The following is an 18,742-nucleotide window of genomic DNA, read 5'->3' on the forward strand; positions in this document are numbered from 1 at the left end:
ATAAATGTGGGCAGTCCTTGATCTCTGTGAGAACATTGTGTGTCCTTCCCCTTTAAGTGAGAGCTACAATGTATCTGATAACATCTTGCTAACAGTAATCCTCAGGCAAGCAGAGGGAAATATGTCAGTGATGTGTTATGTGCAAGGTTTCCAATATTGAGGTGGGAAGAAAAGACACTTTATAATTGTTGATATTCCTCTCGAAGACAAATTATCTGTTAATATCATGTTGGAGTTCCCAGAAGGCCTAGCACTGTAGTATTTTATTAGTGATGTTCTGTAAGAAGATATATACTGAATTGTATTATTTCACTAAAAATAAAGTCCACACAGTTGCCAGAGATATGCAGGTTTCCCTAATAAATCCAAACTGTCCCTTTTTTTCTCCCTGGTCCATTTTCTTTTGACTTTACTGAATCTGTGGCTAAGCCTTGTTGCCATTATCCAGAAAGGTATGTTAATGAAACATGTGCACATATATTTGTTTATGATCAAATCTTGTTTTTTTTTTGGAAAGAAATACAATTCATAGAGGATTTAGTACATTTGAGACTTCCAGGGAAGGATTATATTTTGAATATTTATCTTTTGCTCGCTTCATTTCCTCTGCTTCATAATTTTCCCTAAGCTGCACATAGCTTCTTCCCAGCCACAAAACCTAATTTTGTTTGTCTAGAAAGAGGAAAACAGCATCATGAAGAGTAACGGTATTTGTGCTTTCTCTACACTTCTCAATTCAGAGTAGAGGCATGAAATGGACTATAGCAATCCCTGCCCCTCAACCCTCATTTATGGGTTCCGCTTACATAAAATTAACCTCCTGTGTAACTTTTTAACAGCTGTGAGAAAACTGAATCTAGTCTAGGCAAGGCAAGTGAATTTGGATTCACTTCAGGTAAAGTTAATTATGATCCAGAGGGAACTTGGAGCTGGGGGTATCAAATCAGGTGAAGCAATGGTATAGGCCTAGAGATTCTGAATGCTGAGTCTTGAAGAGAATGGAAGGAAGGTAATGCTTCCTGTAAAATTGGCCTTAAAAACATGTTCTTGAACATGTGAAATGTACTTCAATAGAGGACAACCTCCTAGAATTATTGTAGATGTGCCTCTCTATACACTTATGTACACCAGCGCCTAACATAGTGCATCTAGTATATATTAATTGGATAAAAGAAGAATGAATAGAATAAAATGGATCATATAAAAGAAATAAAAATCAGACCAACATCAGATTTTTCATATGCAACATTGGATACAATAAAACAGTGGAGTGCTTTTAAAGTATTAAAAGCACTGAAGACCTAGTACTTGATAGCCAACTAACTGTTATTTAAATGCAAGGATATGGTATTCTTTATCATACAAAGCCTCTGAAACTTTGCTAAAGACCCATGCCAGGAACAGTTTTCATAAATATTTATTTATTTATTTATTTATTTATTTATTTATTTATTTATTTAATTTTTTTGTGGTACGCGGGCCTCTCACTGTTGTGACCTCTCCCGTTGTGGAGCACAGGCTTCTGACGCGCAGGCTCAGTGGCCATGGCTCATGGGCCTAGCCGCTCCACAGCATGTGGGATCTTCCCGGACCGGGGCACGAACCCTTGTCCCCTGCATTAGCAGGGGGACTCTCAACAACTGCGCCACCAGGGAAGCCCTGCGTAAATATTTAAATAAGGAAATAGGTAAATCTTAGGAGATGTTTTAAGAAATATATGATGTTTTAAAAGTTATTTTATTCTTTGTTAAAAACTGTAGTTTTAAAAATTGCTAAGAGAAAAGAAAAAGAATAAACATATCTAAGCTGATACAAAATTAAAAGTCTGGTATGATAATACCATTATAACACCAAAATTAAAAGTCCAGAATGATAATACCAGATATGCTTGGGGAGTAGAAGTCAGTGAATGTGATATGTGCTGAAGTGTTTGTTTTAAAAATAATGGAAAAAATAGAGAGAATAATTATTTTTTAAAGTATAATAGAGAAGATCAAATTGAAGTGAAATAAAATGTGGAAACAGGTTCAAATATATCAATAACTACCATAAAAATTTAACTGAAAAAAATCAAGCCCAAATGATTAAATACAACATGATTATTTTTTAAGTTAAAAACATCACACACATATGCATATAAAAACACATTTTTACATGAATGCTTAGAGATGCAATAAAACCGTAAACTAGAAAGGAAAGGAAATGATAAGTGTGAACTTCAGAATGCCAGTTGCCTGAAGAGATAGTTCATATGTTTGGGGTTGAGGAAGAGCATACGGTCAATCCTCTATTTTTTGTGTTGACAGGGGGTTTGCTTATTACATTATTGAAAATTACTAATTATCTAAATATAGCTTTTGAATTATCTAACTACAGTTTACAATAGAAATCAGTAGTATAGTACTCTTTACTACTAATTTAATATTTGTACATTTCCACGTGATATTGTATAATGTTTTAGCGAATACGACAACATATGAAAAGCCTTTCATAGGTGAAATCCTGCTCTCGAGACTTATAAACATATTTTCTGCATTAGCACAAGATCATAGGATTTTCTACCCCAAATTCTTTTCCCACGAGAATTCTAGGCAAACCTAAACACCACAGGTGAGGTGGAAGAAAATGCATATACAAAACAGATGTATTTTCCAATTCAGAGCTTCCTTATATTAAAGTCCCTGTTTAATTAATTTCACACAGTATTATCTGGTTGACTTACTCCCTCTCTCTAAACACCTCTGGGAATATCTGAAATATTGTACAGATGCTCTTACCTAGAATTACATTACTAAGTGTCATTAGCATAAACCAAGATTCAACATTAATTTAGTGGTTGGGGCTTAGAGCTGACAAACCCCCTTTTTTCACTCACCTCCAAATTCCTGTTTAATGGCTTCATGCACTGGGATATTCTCTGTAGGGCCTGCCTCCTTCCCAAGTGAGGACCCCCCTGAGGAGCTTTGACTTCCCACTCTCTGGAATCCACAGGTCTCCCCATGAGTCTCTACTGCCTTGAACATGCTGGCCGTTTTTGAAGACCTTCTTCCAACAAGTCCACATACTTCCTTTCCTAAGCCTTTCCCACACTGCACGGTCGTTTTTGGGAGATTAAGGAAGGGAAGATGAAGCATTCCAGGTAGAGAAGGGGCAGTATATAAAGACAAGAGGAATCCCAGAAATCTGGGATCTTATGCACAGAAAAGATTGGAGACCTATAGTACTTCAGCTTTAGAAATGAAAGGGTGAGTGCTGCATGTTAGGTGGAAAGAGGCCACCCACAAAGAGCCTGGAGTGCACACTAGAGTGAATAATCATCCCACAGGGGAAGAGGTGCAGATTAGGGTTTTAACCAGGGGACTTGGTTACCGATTGGGTTTGAGGAAGATCAGTCTTAAGGCAGAGTAGAAGACCCCACCTCCAAACTACTACCTTTTACCATAGGATTCCTTTTTTTTTTGTCGGGGGATGGGGGGTCCTTTTTGTTCTAATTGTCATGTATGTTATAAATCTCCACAAATCCTGTTTGGAAAAAAGGTGTGAAAAAAAACATGATAGTATTTATTTGGCGATTCCAAGGTATCAAGCACTTTAATTGCGGTTTCTCATTTAATCCTTACATTAGCCCAGTGAGGTAGATACTATTTTATTACTACCCCCATTTTACAGATCAGGAACATGAAGCATAGGGGTCAACTAACATGTCAAAGATCACACACCAAGTTGAAGTGTCATGTCAAAGCTGTCTAAAAGCAGAGCAAGTGTTCTTAACCACTACACTTTAGTGCTTGCCACTGAAATGTGCAGCGTGGCTTGTAGAACTTAATTATACTATGCCTATATGAGGATTTCAGGTATTGAGGAGTTGCAGATTGCACACAAATGAGCCCTGGGAGATTCAGGGCTTTGCTCCGAATATTGCTGATGTACAGCAAAGGAAATATAAAATATGTTTACTTGGCTTTCAGCTAACTCTCCCTATGGATATTATTTCTGTCCTTAATATAAATGAACACCTATTAATGGTCTACAATGTGTTGTAGGTAGTTAGCTAAGCTCATTTAATATATAATTTATTGATGCGATTGTTTTACAAAGACATATCTAATGAGTGGGTGGACAATTGGGTGGGCTCTGGGCAGAAGGTAACAATATCCTTTTAAAGCCATGGCTATAGTCTAAGACTAATGAGGACCTTTAAAATAGCTGACCTTCTTTGAAAAGATCATTGCCTTCTTTTCCTCTTAATGACACCCATTTGGACGTTAAGTATGGTCTTGTACATTTGATATATACGCATGTACTCTCAAGCCCAAATTGGAAATGACACATTTAAATTCCACACAAACATAGTTATAATTTTTCCCTGAGATCTGCTACCTACAAGCAGAGCCACACCCAGCTCCAGGTTACATAGCATATCAACAGCCTCAGACTCAGCAACCAGTGGGGCCTGGAATTATTCTTGCTGCCTTTGGCACATAAATACCCACAGACTCACATCTTTCCCCTATTTCTACCATGTTAATCAAAACTCTACAATTGAATTTCTAGTTGTTTTTTTTGGGGGGGTGGGGGGTGGGTTTGGGTTTGAGTTTTTTTGTTTGTTTGTTTTGTTTTTTTTTTGTTTTTGCTCTGCAGTTTCCTCCCCGACTTGATACAATCCACTTCTCAGTTGTTCATTAACTAGGGCCCCAAGAAAGTTGATGGCCTCGTCTCTGAAACTCCAAACACCATTCTATATTGTCATCACTGTCAGCAATCCTGTTCTAAACGACATCATTTTCTACCCACCAATGCTGGGCTTTCTTGGATATTGACTAAAATCAGGATGGAGTTTACCATGTTCCTTTGGGCCATGTATAGAGGAAGCCTCTGGCTCTGAGAAAGACATAATACACATCCAGGGGCAGAACCCTAGTCACACCTAGCCCCCGCTCCCTATTTTTTCTCATGAGCCTGAGTTGCTGTGGAGCCAACATGCCTCATTCATATGAAACACACACACACATTCACTCCTGCTTCTCTCTTCCCGCCCAATTCTTAGTATTTCGTGCTTATTTTGAGCCTGTACTGCTCTCCTATCTTTCATCTCCAATCCATCCTACATATCTCTGTCAAATTGATCTTCCCAGAATATCACTTTGTTTATACTACCCCTTTTCAAAGAGACTTCGTAGCTTCCTGTTGTCTGAAATAAGCTAAAAAATTTTAAGTCTGACATAGAATACCCTTCACAATATAGTGTTTTTAGTCTGTCCAGATATTTCCTCTGTACTTCCTCACTCCTACCCCATATACTTATCCAACTTGACTGGTCTTTATTCTCTAACCACTCACCTTGACTCTTCTCCATAACCCCAACCCCCTATTTCTTCATCTGTTTCCACTTACCAGTGTTTCAAGGCCTTTTCCTCCAAGAGGATTCCTTTTTTAAAGAATCTTACGGTTGAAAGAAACCTTTGAGGTCATTGAGTCCAATAATTTGTTGCATGATTTGCTCCCTTCCAAAATATGCTTTCTTAATGGTCACCTAATTTCTGTCTGGTGACAGGGAAATTGGTACCAGGGCTAAGACTGTGTCCTACCTGTATATTGTCAGTGTCCGGTACATTTTAGAAACATTATATTTGCTTGAAACATATTTTCTAAATGAATGAATAAATGAATGAATGACTATCTCTTGAGGCAGGTGTCAGCAGACTTTTTCTGTAAGTGGTCATGTAGTAAATACATGTGGCTTGGTGGGCTGTGTAGTCTCTGTCACAACTACTTAACTCTGCTACTGTAGCAGTAAAACAGACATAAATAATGTGTAAATAAAGAGCATAGACTTGGTGGCCAGATTTGGCAGCCTGTAATTTGCTAACTTTTGTCTTAAGGCACAAACCATCTTGACAGTTTTTAGTGTTCTTCCTCATGTTATCAATACTTAAAATATCTCTAGCTAAAATTTTATGATGCTTATTCAGATGTTCCAAAACAACTCGCATGCTTCCTCTGATCATGTTCAATTCTTTCAGCCATTTCCTATAATATTTTGTTTTTCCTCACTAACTTAGCCTTTCTCCCATATTGTGTTCCATTTGTTTGTGGATCTCATAAAATCTGGTTTCCAAAACAAAAAGCAATACTCCATATTGAAATGACAATGGGAAAGTAATGCAGGCTTATTACCTACTTTCCTCTATATGCTACAGGTGTAATAATAAAGCTTGCCATGGTATTAGTGTATGGGGGAGACACATCACATTGCCTGTTGATTCAGAACTCATACTGCAGCTCTATACTCTTATCTAAACCATTCTATATTAAGTAGTGTTATCTAAACCATTCTATATTAAGTAGGAGAGGGAGTGGGGACTGAGTACAGAATCTCATATTTTTTATTATACTGCTTTCTTATTTTATTAAAAAAATGATATTAAGGACTAGTTTATAAATAATAAAACACCTATAATGATCCTCATCAAATGCATTGTTACCTTTAGTTCATCACTCAGTTAATTGTGATCTATGTCCCATCCAGTTATCTCGCTCATTTTATCTTTCCACGTATGTACACGTTTACTCATGCCAAGATATTTATCAGTTGTTTACCACATGCTGGTTACTATGCCAGGCACCAGAGACTCCTCCTCAAAGTATAGCAACCATTTCCTGCCTCACTGTGGCAGGTTAGTTACGTTTCTTGGAATTTTCTTGTCTCAGTTTATCTGATTTTGTCTTGTGTTTATTTACCACGCTAAGCACTTAATGCAGTATTACTGAGGAATAACATGAGTAAACCAATCATGCCAAGTATGCTTAAATAGAAGAGTGTAATGATGTCACCCAGAATTAAGAATAAGTGATGTGGAATTTCTTCAGGAACAGTTTCAAGAGATATAGTGATTTCCAGACAAGAGACTACAGAGAGATGATGACCACTGAGTTGAACCATTCACTGGTTGTAAAGTCCTAACTGCATTCTCTCAAAATTACATAGAATTAGGTAACTTCTGCATTCTGATTGTAAAGCTTGCCTGAAGTAAAATTTTACTGGACCGTAAATTGTTCTGACTACATTTCATGCCTGATAAAATCCTTACATTTATGGTAGAAAATGTAAGCCTTTGTTCTGTAACTAATCCTTTAAGTTTTCTGAAACAGAGCTGTTTTGAATTTTTTTCCTAGAAATTGGCATGATTAAAAGTGTACTGTTCTCTGCACATTAAAAGGATCATACACCATGATCAAGTGGGGTTTATTCCAGGAATGCAAGGATTCTTCAATATACGCAAATCAATCAATGTGATACACCATATTAGCAAGTTGAAGGAGAAAAACCATATGATCATCTCAATAGATGCAGAGAAAGCTTTCGACAAAATTCAACACCCATTTATGATAAAAACCCTGCAGAAAGTAGGCATAGAGGGAACTTTCCTCAACATAATAAAGGCCATATATGACAAACTCACAGCCAACATCGTCCTCAATGGTGAAAAACTGAAACCATTTCCACTAAGATCAGGAACAAGACAAGGCTGCCCACTCTCACCACTGTTATTCAACATAGTTTTGGAAGTTTTAGCCACAGCAATCAGAGAAGAAAAGGAAATAAAAGGAATCCAAATTGGAAAAGAAGAAGTAAAGCTGTCACTGTTTGCAGATGACATGATACTATACATAGAGAATCCTAAAGATGCTACCGAAAAACTACTAGAGCTAATCAATGAATTTGGTAAAGTAGCAGGATACAAAATTAATGTACAGAAATCTCTGGCATTCCTGTACACTAATGATGAAAAATCTGAAAATGAAATCAAGAAAACACTCCCATTTACCATTGCAACAAAAAGAATAAAATATCTAGGAATAAACCTACCTAAGGAGACAAAAGACCTGTATGCAGAAAATTATAAGACACTGATGAAAGAAATTAAAGATGATACAAATAGATGGAGAGATATACCATGCTCCTGGATTGGAAGAATCAATATTGTGAAAATGACTCTACTACCCAAAGCAATCTACAGATTCAATGCAATCCCTATCAAACTACCACTGGCATTTTTCACAGAACTAGAACAAAAAATTTCAAAATTTGTTTGGAAAAACAGAAGACCCCGAATAGCCAAAGCAATCTTGAGAACGAAAAATGGAGCTGGAGGAATCAGGCTCCCTGACTTCAGACTATACTACAAAGCTACAGTAATTAAGACAGTGTGGTACTGGCATAAAAACAGAAAGATAGATCAGTGGATCAGGATAGAAAGCCCAGAGATAAACCCACGCACATATGGCCAACTTATCTTTGATAAAGGAGGCAGGAATGTACAGTGGAGAAAGGACAGCCTCTTCAATAAGTGGTGCTGGGAAAACTGGACAGGGACATGTAAAAGTTTGAGATTAGATCATTCCCTAACACCATACACAAAAATAAGCTCAAAATGGATTAAAGACTTAAATGTAAGGCCAGAAGCTATCAAACTCTTAGAGGAAAACATAGACAGAACACTCTATGACATAAATCACAGCAAGATCCTTTTGGGCCCACCTCCTAGAGAAATGGAAATAAAAACAAAGATAAACAAATGGGACCTAATGAAACTTCAAAGCTTTTGCACAGCAAAGGAAACCATAAACAAGACGAAAAGACTACCCTCAGAATGGGAGAAAATATTTGCAAATGAAGCAACGGACAAAGGATTAATCTCCAAAATTTATAAACAGCTCATGCAGCTCAATAGCAAAAAAACAAACAACCCAATCCAAAAATGGGCAGAAGACTTAAATAGGCATTTCTCCAAAGAAGATATACAGACTGCCAACAAACACATGAAAGAATGCTCAACATCATTAATCATTAGAGAAATGCAAATCAAAACTACAAGATATCATCTCACACCAGTCAGAATGGCCATCATCAAGAAATCTAGAAACAATAAATGCTGGAGAGGGTGTGGAGAAAAGGGAACACTCTTGCACTGCTGGTGGGAATGTGAGTTGGTACAGCCACTATGGAGAACAGTATGGAGTTTCCTTAAAAAACTAAAAATAGAACTACCATATGACCCAGCAATCCCACTACTGGGCATATACCCTGAGAAAACCATAATTCAAAAAGAGACATGTACCACAATGTTCATTGCAGCTCTGTTCACAATAGCCTGGAGCTGGAAACAACCTAAGTGTCCATCATCGGATGAATGGATAAAGAAGATGTGGCACATATATACAATGGAATATTACTCAGCCATAAAAAGAAACGAAACTGAGCTATTTGTAATGAGGTGGATAGACCTAGAGTCTGTCATACAGAGTGAAGTAAGTCAGAAAGAGAAAGACAAATACCGTATGCTAACACATATATACGGAATAAAAAAAAAATGTCATGAAGAACCTAGGGGTAAAACGGGAATAAAGACACAGACCTACTTGAGAATGGACTTGAGGATATGGGGAGGGGGAAGGGTAAGCTGTGACAAAGCGAAAGAGAGGCATGGACATATATACACTACCAAACGTAAGGTAGATAGATAGTGGGAAGCAGCCGCAGAGCACAGGGAGATCAGCTCGGTGCTTTGTGACCGCCTGGAGGGGTGGGATGGGGAGGGTGGGAGGGAGGGAGATGCATGAGGGAAGGGATGTGGGAACAGATGTATATGTATGACTGATTCACTTTGTTATAAAGCAGAAACTAATAAAAAGTGTACTGTTCTTTGAAAATAGGCTAGCATAATTAGGAATTTTGGTCAAACCAATTAGTCTTGACTTATGTTTTATAGAATATATATACACACATATATGCATATATATGTGTATATATATTTTAATATAATATTATAAATTAGTAAATATGTATATATATTTCTGTATCTACTAATTTATCTCAGTCTGGAATTCCAGGGGTATAAATATATTAGTTTAATGTTCCAATGGCAGTATAATTATAGCTATGGGGTAACACTGAAGAATGCTTTCTGACTTACAGGCTTAAACATATCATTATCAACTGTGTTTACTGTATAGAGAAAAATATGTTGAAAATTAGAGTAAACTGTTTTTTTTTTTTGTTTGTTTGTTTGTTTGTTTGTTTTTTTGCGGTACGCGGGCCTCTCACTGTTGTGGCCTCTCCCGTTGCAGAGCACAGGCTCCGGACGCACAGGCTCAGCAGCCATGGCTCACGGGCCCAGCCGCTCCGCGGCATGTGGGATCTTCCTGGACCGGGGCACGAACCCATCCGTGTCCCCTGCATTGGCAGGCGGACTCTCAACCACTGCGCCACCAGGGAAGCCCTAGAGTAAACTGTTCTTTATGGGAGATGGGAAGATATAATGAATAGGATGTGGACTTTAGAGCCAGTCATATCTGTGTTCAGTTCTCATCTCCGTGGCTTCTGAATTTTAGATTCTTGCTTTATGTCAGTTTTCTTGACAGACTCTGAGATGGAGCTTTTGATGCAGGAGGTTTGTTGAGGAGTGTGCTTGGGATCAATATTGTTACAGGTGTCCCAAATAGAGAAAGGGGGGCCCGGTCTTTGTACCCATCTATTAATCAGTCATTAGATGTGAGCTGCCTGTGGGAAGGTGAATTCTCTCGGGTAAAGCAGTTACCTTTGGTGGAAGGAGGAAAATTCCCAGAGAAAGAGTCAGCTGTGAGCCACCAGGGGCCAACACTTCAAGCAGCTGGGGGATGAGGGCCTTGTCCTGAAGGAGGGTCTGGGTAATGTCCTGCAGCATCTACCATGTTCATTCCTGTGACGCTTAGTTCTTCATGCTTCATGTAATAAGTTTATTGCATCTTGGAACAGCTTCTTCAGGATTCTAGTAAAGTCACCTTTTCTGGCAGAGCCTCCAAGAGGAAGGTTAGAACTACAGCCCCTGCCAGTGCAGCTAGTCTCAAGGCCACAGCTGATACCTACTGTCCTCCTGTTGTTTTCTCTCTTCTCCCACACGTTTTAGAATTCCCTCATCCTTAGCCAGCACCTCTACTGATCTACATGGCTTACCTTGGGGGTGGAACAGGCCATGACTAAGGGGTCTGAACCCCTCCTCACCATTCTCTTTTTAGGCCATGGCTACTGCACTTGTCTATTTATTATCAAAAACAAGGAAATACCAAGAAATTCCCTATGAATCACCTGGATGCTATGAATTCTTCCCTGCCCCCGTTGTCTGGCAGCACCTCCACCTGATCATCAGTTTTCCCTGATAGTATGATGACTCCTCTCCTTTTTGCTAGTCTCCTGGCACAAGGCGCCCAATGGGATTGGATGTAAGGTGTACCCTAAAGTTCAATGAGACTCCTACTGTGTCCTTTCATGGAAGCACCCTTCCTCTGAAAACCAGGATGTCTAGATTCACAGAGCCTAAATTTGTGGGACAGAAAGCACACATTCCCCACTTAGGGCACTGGGAGTGATGCCAATTTCAATCACTTCTGCTTCCTCCCCTTGGTCTCTAGGCTATGTATTCTATCTATTAGGGATGCAGTACCAAAGAATGGTCATTGATTTAGTGTGTTTCCCACATCCTTTAAATGGCACCCGTGGTTGCAGCATGTCATCTCCAAGCTGGTGCTTCAGCCACACCTCCAAACGCTGTTCCATGTGTCTGTCAGGTCAGCAGCTTCTGGCTCATGCAGTATGTATCAGGATGAGTGGATCCCATGATTATATATCTATTGTTGACGTCCAAAGTATTTCGGTCTAAGGTAATATTATGCAGTATCATGTACTGATGGATCAGATACTCTCTAGGTCCTTGGACCATGGTGCTGAACAAGGCCCTACAGGCAGATAAGCAAACCCTTATTTAGAATTGATTTTAGTTGTAGTCAAAATGAATCACTACTCCTGAGGTGGAAGAGGTCCAATGTCATAATCAGCTTTCCATCAAGCGGCTGGTTGGTCTCCCCGAGGATTGTGCTTTAATTGAGGCCCAGCATTGATCTCTGTTACTATCTGGGTGGGCAGCTTATCAGCCTTTGCATGGGTGGGGAAACAGAAATATATATTGATATTATGTGGCCTGTATGAAATAGATGCGCTCTACTGAAAGAACAAAGGGAAGGTTATTCTAAGGCTTAAAAAAGAAATATAGGAGGAGAAAGGAACGTCTTGGGCAGGGATCAGAGCATAGTAAAGCTGAGAGAAGGACCAAGACTAGATCTTGGAAGTATTCAAGCTGCATAAGATGGTGGTAAGCCAGTGACTAGAATGTAGTCTACTAAAAAAATCACTAATTTATATATTTATTATTCTTCCTTTTTTAATTTCCTGTTTTATTTGCCCTTAATTTCTGAGGTTCTGTTTAATCTTCATTTCTTTTTGATTGCAAGTTAAAAGAACAGAGAGCAGCTTGGAAAATTTGGGCAAATTAATCACTTCAGGTGTAACTCGTTTTCCTTATTTGTAAAATTGAAGTAAAAATACTTGTCTTGGAGTGTTACAGGATATAAAAAATATATAAAGTACTGTACATGGAAGGTCCTCAATCATTGCTTCCTAATATTGAAAAACTCCTAACAATCATTGCTGAATTCCTAAGCAAGAAAGGATAGGCCTCCCATCTTTGTTTGGGGCACTGGTTGTAGAGATCTGGCAAAGGGGAAATAAGGCAGATAGATAAGAAGAGTTAGTAGAGGTGCACTTCCCATCTACCTAGGGGCTCACATAACTAGAGTTTTCAGTGACTGACCTGGAATTTTGTTTCTTTTTCTAAATAGTATAATTTTGTGTTTATTTTGGGGTGTTCTTGATTTAATAGTTGTGCCATATTAGGTAAATTCCTCAACATTTCTGAACCTTATAAAATTGTGATAAAAATATTAATTACCAGAATACATATCTGAGATCCCAACAGGATATTTTATTTCAGTGTTTTGCTCTCACCTCCTCATTCCTCAAAGAGAACAATGACTAGAAAACATTGGTTGGGTAAATACTGCATTATCATAATTACAATTTCCCTGAGAAAAGTGGCTTGCAGTTTGAATATTCAGCATCATAATTACAATTTCCATAAGGAATGTAGAACAGTTATTATAAACAACACAATAATCACTTGGTCCATAAGGGAGAACAGATTATCGGGGGGAGTGAGGAGAGAGAAGAAGCAAGAGCCTGTGTTCTAATCAGTATTCAAGAGTAAAAATTCAGAACCTGAGAATACATTGTAATAGTCTCTTAAAACACTCTTGTCTGAATTTATCAAACAACTTATCATGATGGCGAATTTCCATGGGTTGATTAAGTTCTGCCTGTGTATTTTTTTCCTTATATCTAATTTAGTTTTATCATTTTTATTAAACATCCTCCCTGTATCTTTCTTCATTGTCATTCATAATTGCTGTGCCCCCAAGAAATTTTAGAAAAAGCAAACTCACAAAATAGAAAAAGCACGAAATATTTTAAAAACAGTTTAAGAGGAGAAAAAGTTTTATCAGAGTATTTCTCTCTTCACAGTTAAATGTATCTCCTTTGTCAAGGGAAAAAGGTAAACGTTGTTTTTTAAATGCTCTTTTTACTGCTGTTGCCTTAATTGGCTTTCACTTAAATTTCCTTTTTTTTTCCCGTCTTTTTTATTTTTGTAGGTGAGATGAGCAAAACAGAATGCAGCTTTCAAGGTTGGTACTTTTCATGATGTTTTAAAACCTCTCGTTAATATGAAACAGAGTATGAAAAAAGCAGAGCAAAATATGTCCTTAGCTTTTCACAGAGAGCGATTAGAGGACATTATGCTTTTATTTTCCTCACTCATGGATGGAAAAATACAACATAGATTGTTACAAAATGCAATATAGCAATCAAATATAATATCTGATTCAATACTTGACAAAACTGTGAAATTGTAAATATTCAGTATTTTTCCACTTCATCCATTCATCATTCCATCCATCTACCATTCATATATATTTTCAGTGAATACTTATTACATACATGTAGTGTGCAAGACCCTGTCACCTAATTTTCCTCTCTTCATACCTTGTTTGGCTGACCTTCGCCGTATTCCCAATCCCACGCATTTTTCCAATGCTCCTTGATACCTCTGACAAAAAACCTTCACCTATTGTCACAGGTCTTCAATTTAACTTGCTGTATCTGATAAATGAGGCGTGTTTCCACCACATTGCCCAGCTAATATATGCTCAGATATGTCTACTCCCAAATAATTGAGGCGAGAGGAAACCATTAGTGTGACAATGAGAAAATGACTCCTCTCCACATAATAGTAAACTATATAATATCTTTTACTATTGTGTGAGATGTATTACTATATATAGATTACTGTCGCATTGTTTAGTAGTAATCAATGTATTGTAATCTATAACGTCAGTTATCTTTTCTCAAAATTCTAGTTGTAGGTCTTCTTTCCCTATACCTTTTAAGCAATCTTAAGACTTTCTGACCAAGAACAAGTGTGTTACCACTATACATTTTAAACAAGCAAAGCATTCCAGACACACATGAAATGGCTCTTTGTAAGAATGGCAGTGGTAGATTGGAGCAAACTTCATGGGACGTAAAGATTGAAAATTTTCTGCTGAACATGGTTAGTAAATGGAAATTAATAGCAGAATACTCATACTAACTTAAGATGGATAAATATTGTTTTAATTTGGGGGACTGTTTTATTGTTTTATTTTAATGAGCATTATTACACTTACTTAAAAAAAGGCTTTGTCATTTTCCTTACTAACATTGATTTCCCGTAAAGCATTTTTTAAAAATGAAGTTTTGAGGTCCTCAACAGAAAATTCTGCTAGCAGAGAGGTTTTCAGAAACATAACTGTCATAATTGGGAAGGGACTCTAGTGACTACCTGCCAATCTAATTTGATTCATTTAATCTAAAGCAGTCTAAGTTATCTCAGCCATCAATCTGTGTAATTATAATACATACTGGGAGGCAGTGAGTAGTGGTTGAGACGTTGGGCTCTAAAATCAGAGTGCATGAGTTTGAATCCTGTTTACCCATTTGTCTGTTGGGCTAGCTTGTTAACATCTCTAATCCCTGATTCCTTCAGTTGTAAAATGAAAGAAAGAGACGACTTGCTTCATAAGGTTGTTGGGGAATAAATGAGATGATGTATTTACAAATCACGTTGGCATATTGTAAGAATGCAGTAAATGGTAGTTGCCGTTATTACTACTTCGCTATTATTACTGTTATGGTAAAGCATTATTATTAGGGGTAGGCAACAGCTTCACTTCTCTGAAATAAACTTCTCTCAGGGACGTGATCTTTCATTTTCACCATCAGAGATGTATTCAGTATATGGTCACATTTTGTTGCATGTGAAAGTATAAATAACCTGGGATTGTCTATCAAATTATGCCATCTTCTTGTAGCAAACTGCATCTACTTTTTTTCTAAATATAAGATTTTGATAAATATCACTAAGGTGAGGGAAGTCAGCAATTTGAGTGATTACTGAGGGGGAGGAGAAGGGAATCAGTAGTAGCAAGGAGGAAGTCACTGGAAGGAGAGGTTTGGTGTCAACTTCCAAATCTTGCTCAGATGGAAACTAGCATTGTCTGTGCCTTTGTGTTCAGAGAGTGCCTTTGCTCATGATGATGTGAGGCTTGACAGATGGAGGGGAGGTTGCTGCAGGTTGGTGGGAGAGAGGAAGCCTTCAGGAAAGGTTGACAGTCATTCTTCCATGGCAATAAAAGTGGTAGGAAATCTGCAGGGCAGAGCAGAAGAACAATATAAAGGGATGCAACTAGAGCCCTTTCCTCTTGGTGAGATCTGCAGAGTGTTTTGTGTATGTGTCATCTGTGTACGTTAGAGTAGAAGAGGAAAGCCATCCCTCCCTCTGTTGAGACTGGTCAGTGACCCCAGCCCAGGTCGCCAATATGCAAAGGCCTTCCAACAACAGCCTCTTGGTGCTGGAGCTTGTGGTGAGCCCAAAGGCAAAGGGGTCTGAGTGAAAAGATCCTACTTTGTTCAGCCTCTCTGGGTGAGGCAACAGACACTTCAGAGTCCACTAGACTGGGGGCATAAGGAAGGGGAGGAAGGGAGATTTGCCAGCTTCCCACACAAGCCCTTGGATTTATTTTGACACATGTTCTGGCAAGTATGTAAACATGTTAAACTTCGACTTTTTATAGGGAAAGAGCCCCATCTGATCCAATGGGGAAAAAATGGCACTTCTAATTCAGTGTCATAGAAATTGCCAGGGATTTCATAATCCAAGTAAATCAGGATTGTATGAAAATTTCTTAATCTGGCCTCTGAGTTAGCAGGATCCAAAACCTAATTTATAAACATACCTAGATGAAGGGGTATAGTGCGGCTCTGCAATAGCAAGTGTTCTTACCCATAAGGGTCTGAAACATCACTGGGTTGACATGTAATTACCAGTCTCCAGACTGACTCCACAGTAAATGGTAAAACAATTATCTCTAATCCTGTGAAAAGTACAATGGTTAATAAGAAATTAAAAGAAAATAATCTTGATGGCTCCAGACCCACCTCCAGCAAATACTTACAGATTTCATTGAACCTACCTATGACACCTAGTCTTTTCCTACATTATCCAATGGGTATTCTGCCACTTATATACACTGTAGATGTTTCTAATGGCTTGTGCTATCCACTGCAGGTCTACTCATGCGCTTCTGGTGAAAGGAAATCACAATTACAGACTTGTAGATCTAAAAAATACTGTAATATTCATTTTAGCTTTTTTTTTCCTTCAAATAATGAAATTCAGGCTCACAGAAGTTAAGCAAACTGTCCCAAGTCATAGAATGACCAGTGTCCAAATAAGGACCACGATCACATTGCTTTACTCATTCCTTACCATGGACCACCCCAGACTGCTTGGTGAATAAGATAGGAAGATCTTGTTTGGGATGGAAGCTATTTCTGAAACACTGCAATCTGTGCCATCCTGTTGCCTGACACTGTCATTCACCTTCCATTGTTATGTCCTTCTCAAAGGGTCTTACTCCCCTGACTATATCAAGAATTCCATAAGGGTGGAGCTCATGGCTTCAATTTCTTTGTATTTTTACCATATTTATAAGGTTATAAATAAGGAAATATTGTACCGTTTATTTTGATTCTAAGCCTTGTCAAGAGCACTGAACCCCTCCCTGTCTTCTTCAGTGAGTTCCATTTACATTATTTGTAGAAGACCCTCCCCCACGAAGGTGACCAGAAAGCAAACAAATATGACTGTGTTTTGTTTTGGGTTTAGGGTTGTTTTGAGGTTTGTTTCTTTCTTTTTCCAACTCTGCTATAGGATTAGAGAAGGAATAAATGTAGCAAAAAATCAACTCATTGAAACAGTGTGTGCTTGCATATGTATATATTTTAGGACATGAATGTAGGGAAGGTGGTCAAAAAGAAATGCCTAATCCATTCCATTTAGCTGAGTTTACTTGGGCTTAATGATTTACAGGCTGAACCATTTGAGGGACTGTTGAGGATAGAGAAAGCCTATTGAAAATGTTTGAGCAGATAGCAAGGAGGGTCCAGAGGCTAAATATTAGAATCAATGGACTCATTTTTTTAAATACAGGAGAAAGGTTACAAATTAAAAAAAAACTAATTTCCTTTTTATTACAGATTCTAAATCTAATTTCCCTTTGTTCTTCCTGTGTATCTGAAAATAGGATGTAGGTCTTATTTCCATGTCAGACCTCTTTAATATTTTCACACTGGGAGTGTTGTGTTTGGATTTGAGTACCACAAATTTAGAAGGCTATAAAAAACCTATTTTGCTCTGCTTCTAAATAGGGTGTCATTCAAAAAGCACAGATTAGATAATGATTATTAATTAAAGAGAATTCTAATATTCACTTGACTCTTTCATAGATGATTTAAGGTGATCAGATTTATAACTCACAGAAACCCTTTCCATAATTCCCTTTCTCCATCTCTCCATTTATTTACACCATGCAGTATTTCGAATCTTCTCACGTGTAAAAACATTAAACTTCCCTTATGCCCCAGTTCTTGCAGTTTTGTTGTGTATATCTCTTTCCCCTTTTCCAACATTTTATTATGTAGTTAAACCTAGTCTCTCTGCCTAAAACCTTCCCTCTTGTCTCTCTCATCACTCTGATTTTATCTTGACACATTATGCAGATTTTTCAATGAGAGAAACTAAAAACAAGGCAGATTGTGGAAATGCTAAGGGTACTCACATGTTAGTAAATCTTGTCCCAGCCATATATATTATGTATATTAATATACATATATGCATATACACTATGTGTACACTTATATACATGTACGGTAATGAGGATGGTGATGGACTCAAAATTACGCTATTAGTAGCAGTTAGGCCAAGGCAGTCGGCATAGTGGACAGAGAAGTGGATTCACTTCTAGTTGAATTCAGTGATGAGGCAGTATTAGTGTATTACTATTATTATAGCATTGCTAAATTTAAATGTACGTTTTAATATTAACAATTGTGTAATTTACTCTAGCTTTAAATCCTGGTCTCACCTTGGGAAGACCTTGGAAAATTTTTCTCTTTTCTTGTTATTTTTTCCTGGTTTGTTTGCTTATTTATTGATTTTTATTTTTGTTTTCTTCATAAAGGAGCTTAGTCAAGTGAATGATCCCAGTTTAACATGTGACAAAAAGCAATGAGTCCTCTAACATCCATTTCCATTTCGCTCTTGAAGGATCTGCAAAGTGTGTTAGCTGTTTTGTTTTCAAATATCTGAAGGAGTCTCAGGTGGAAGAGAGATGTGATTAAGCTGTGGTGCCAAGTGATAATATAAGAAGCCAG

The sequence above is a fragment of the Mesoplodon densirostris genome, chromosome 6, assembly GCF_025265405.1.
Source record: "Mesoplodon densirostris isolate mMesDen1 chromosome 6, mMesDen1 primary haplotype, whole genome shotgun sequence".
NCBI lineage: Eukaryota > Metazoa > Chordata > Mammalia > Artiodactyla > Ziphiidae > Mesoplodon > Mesoplodon densirostris.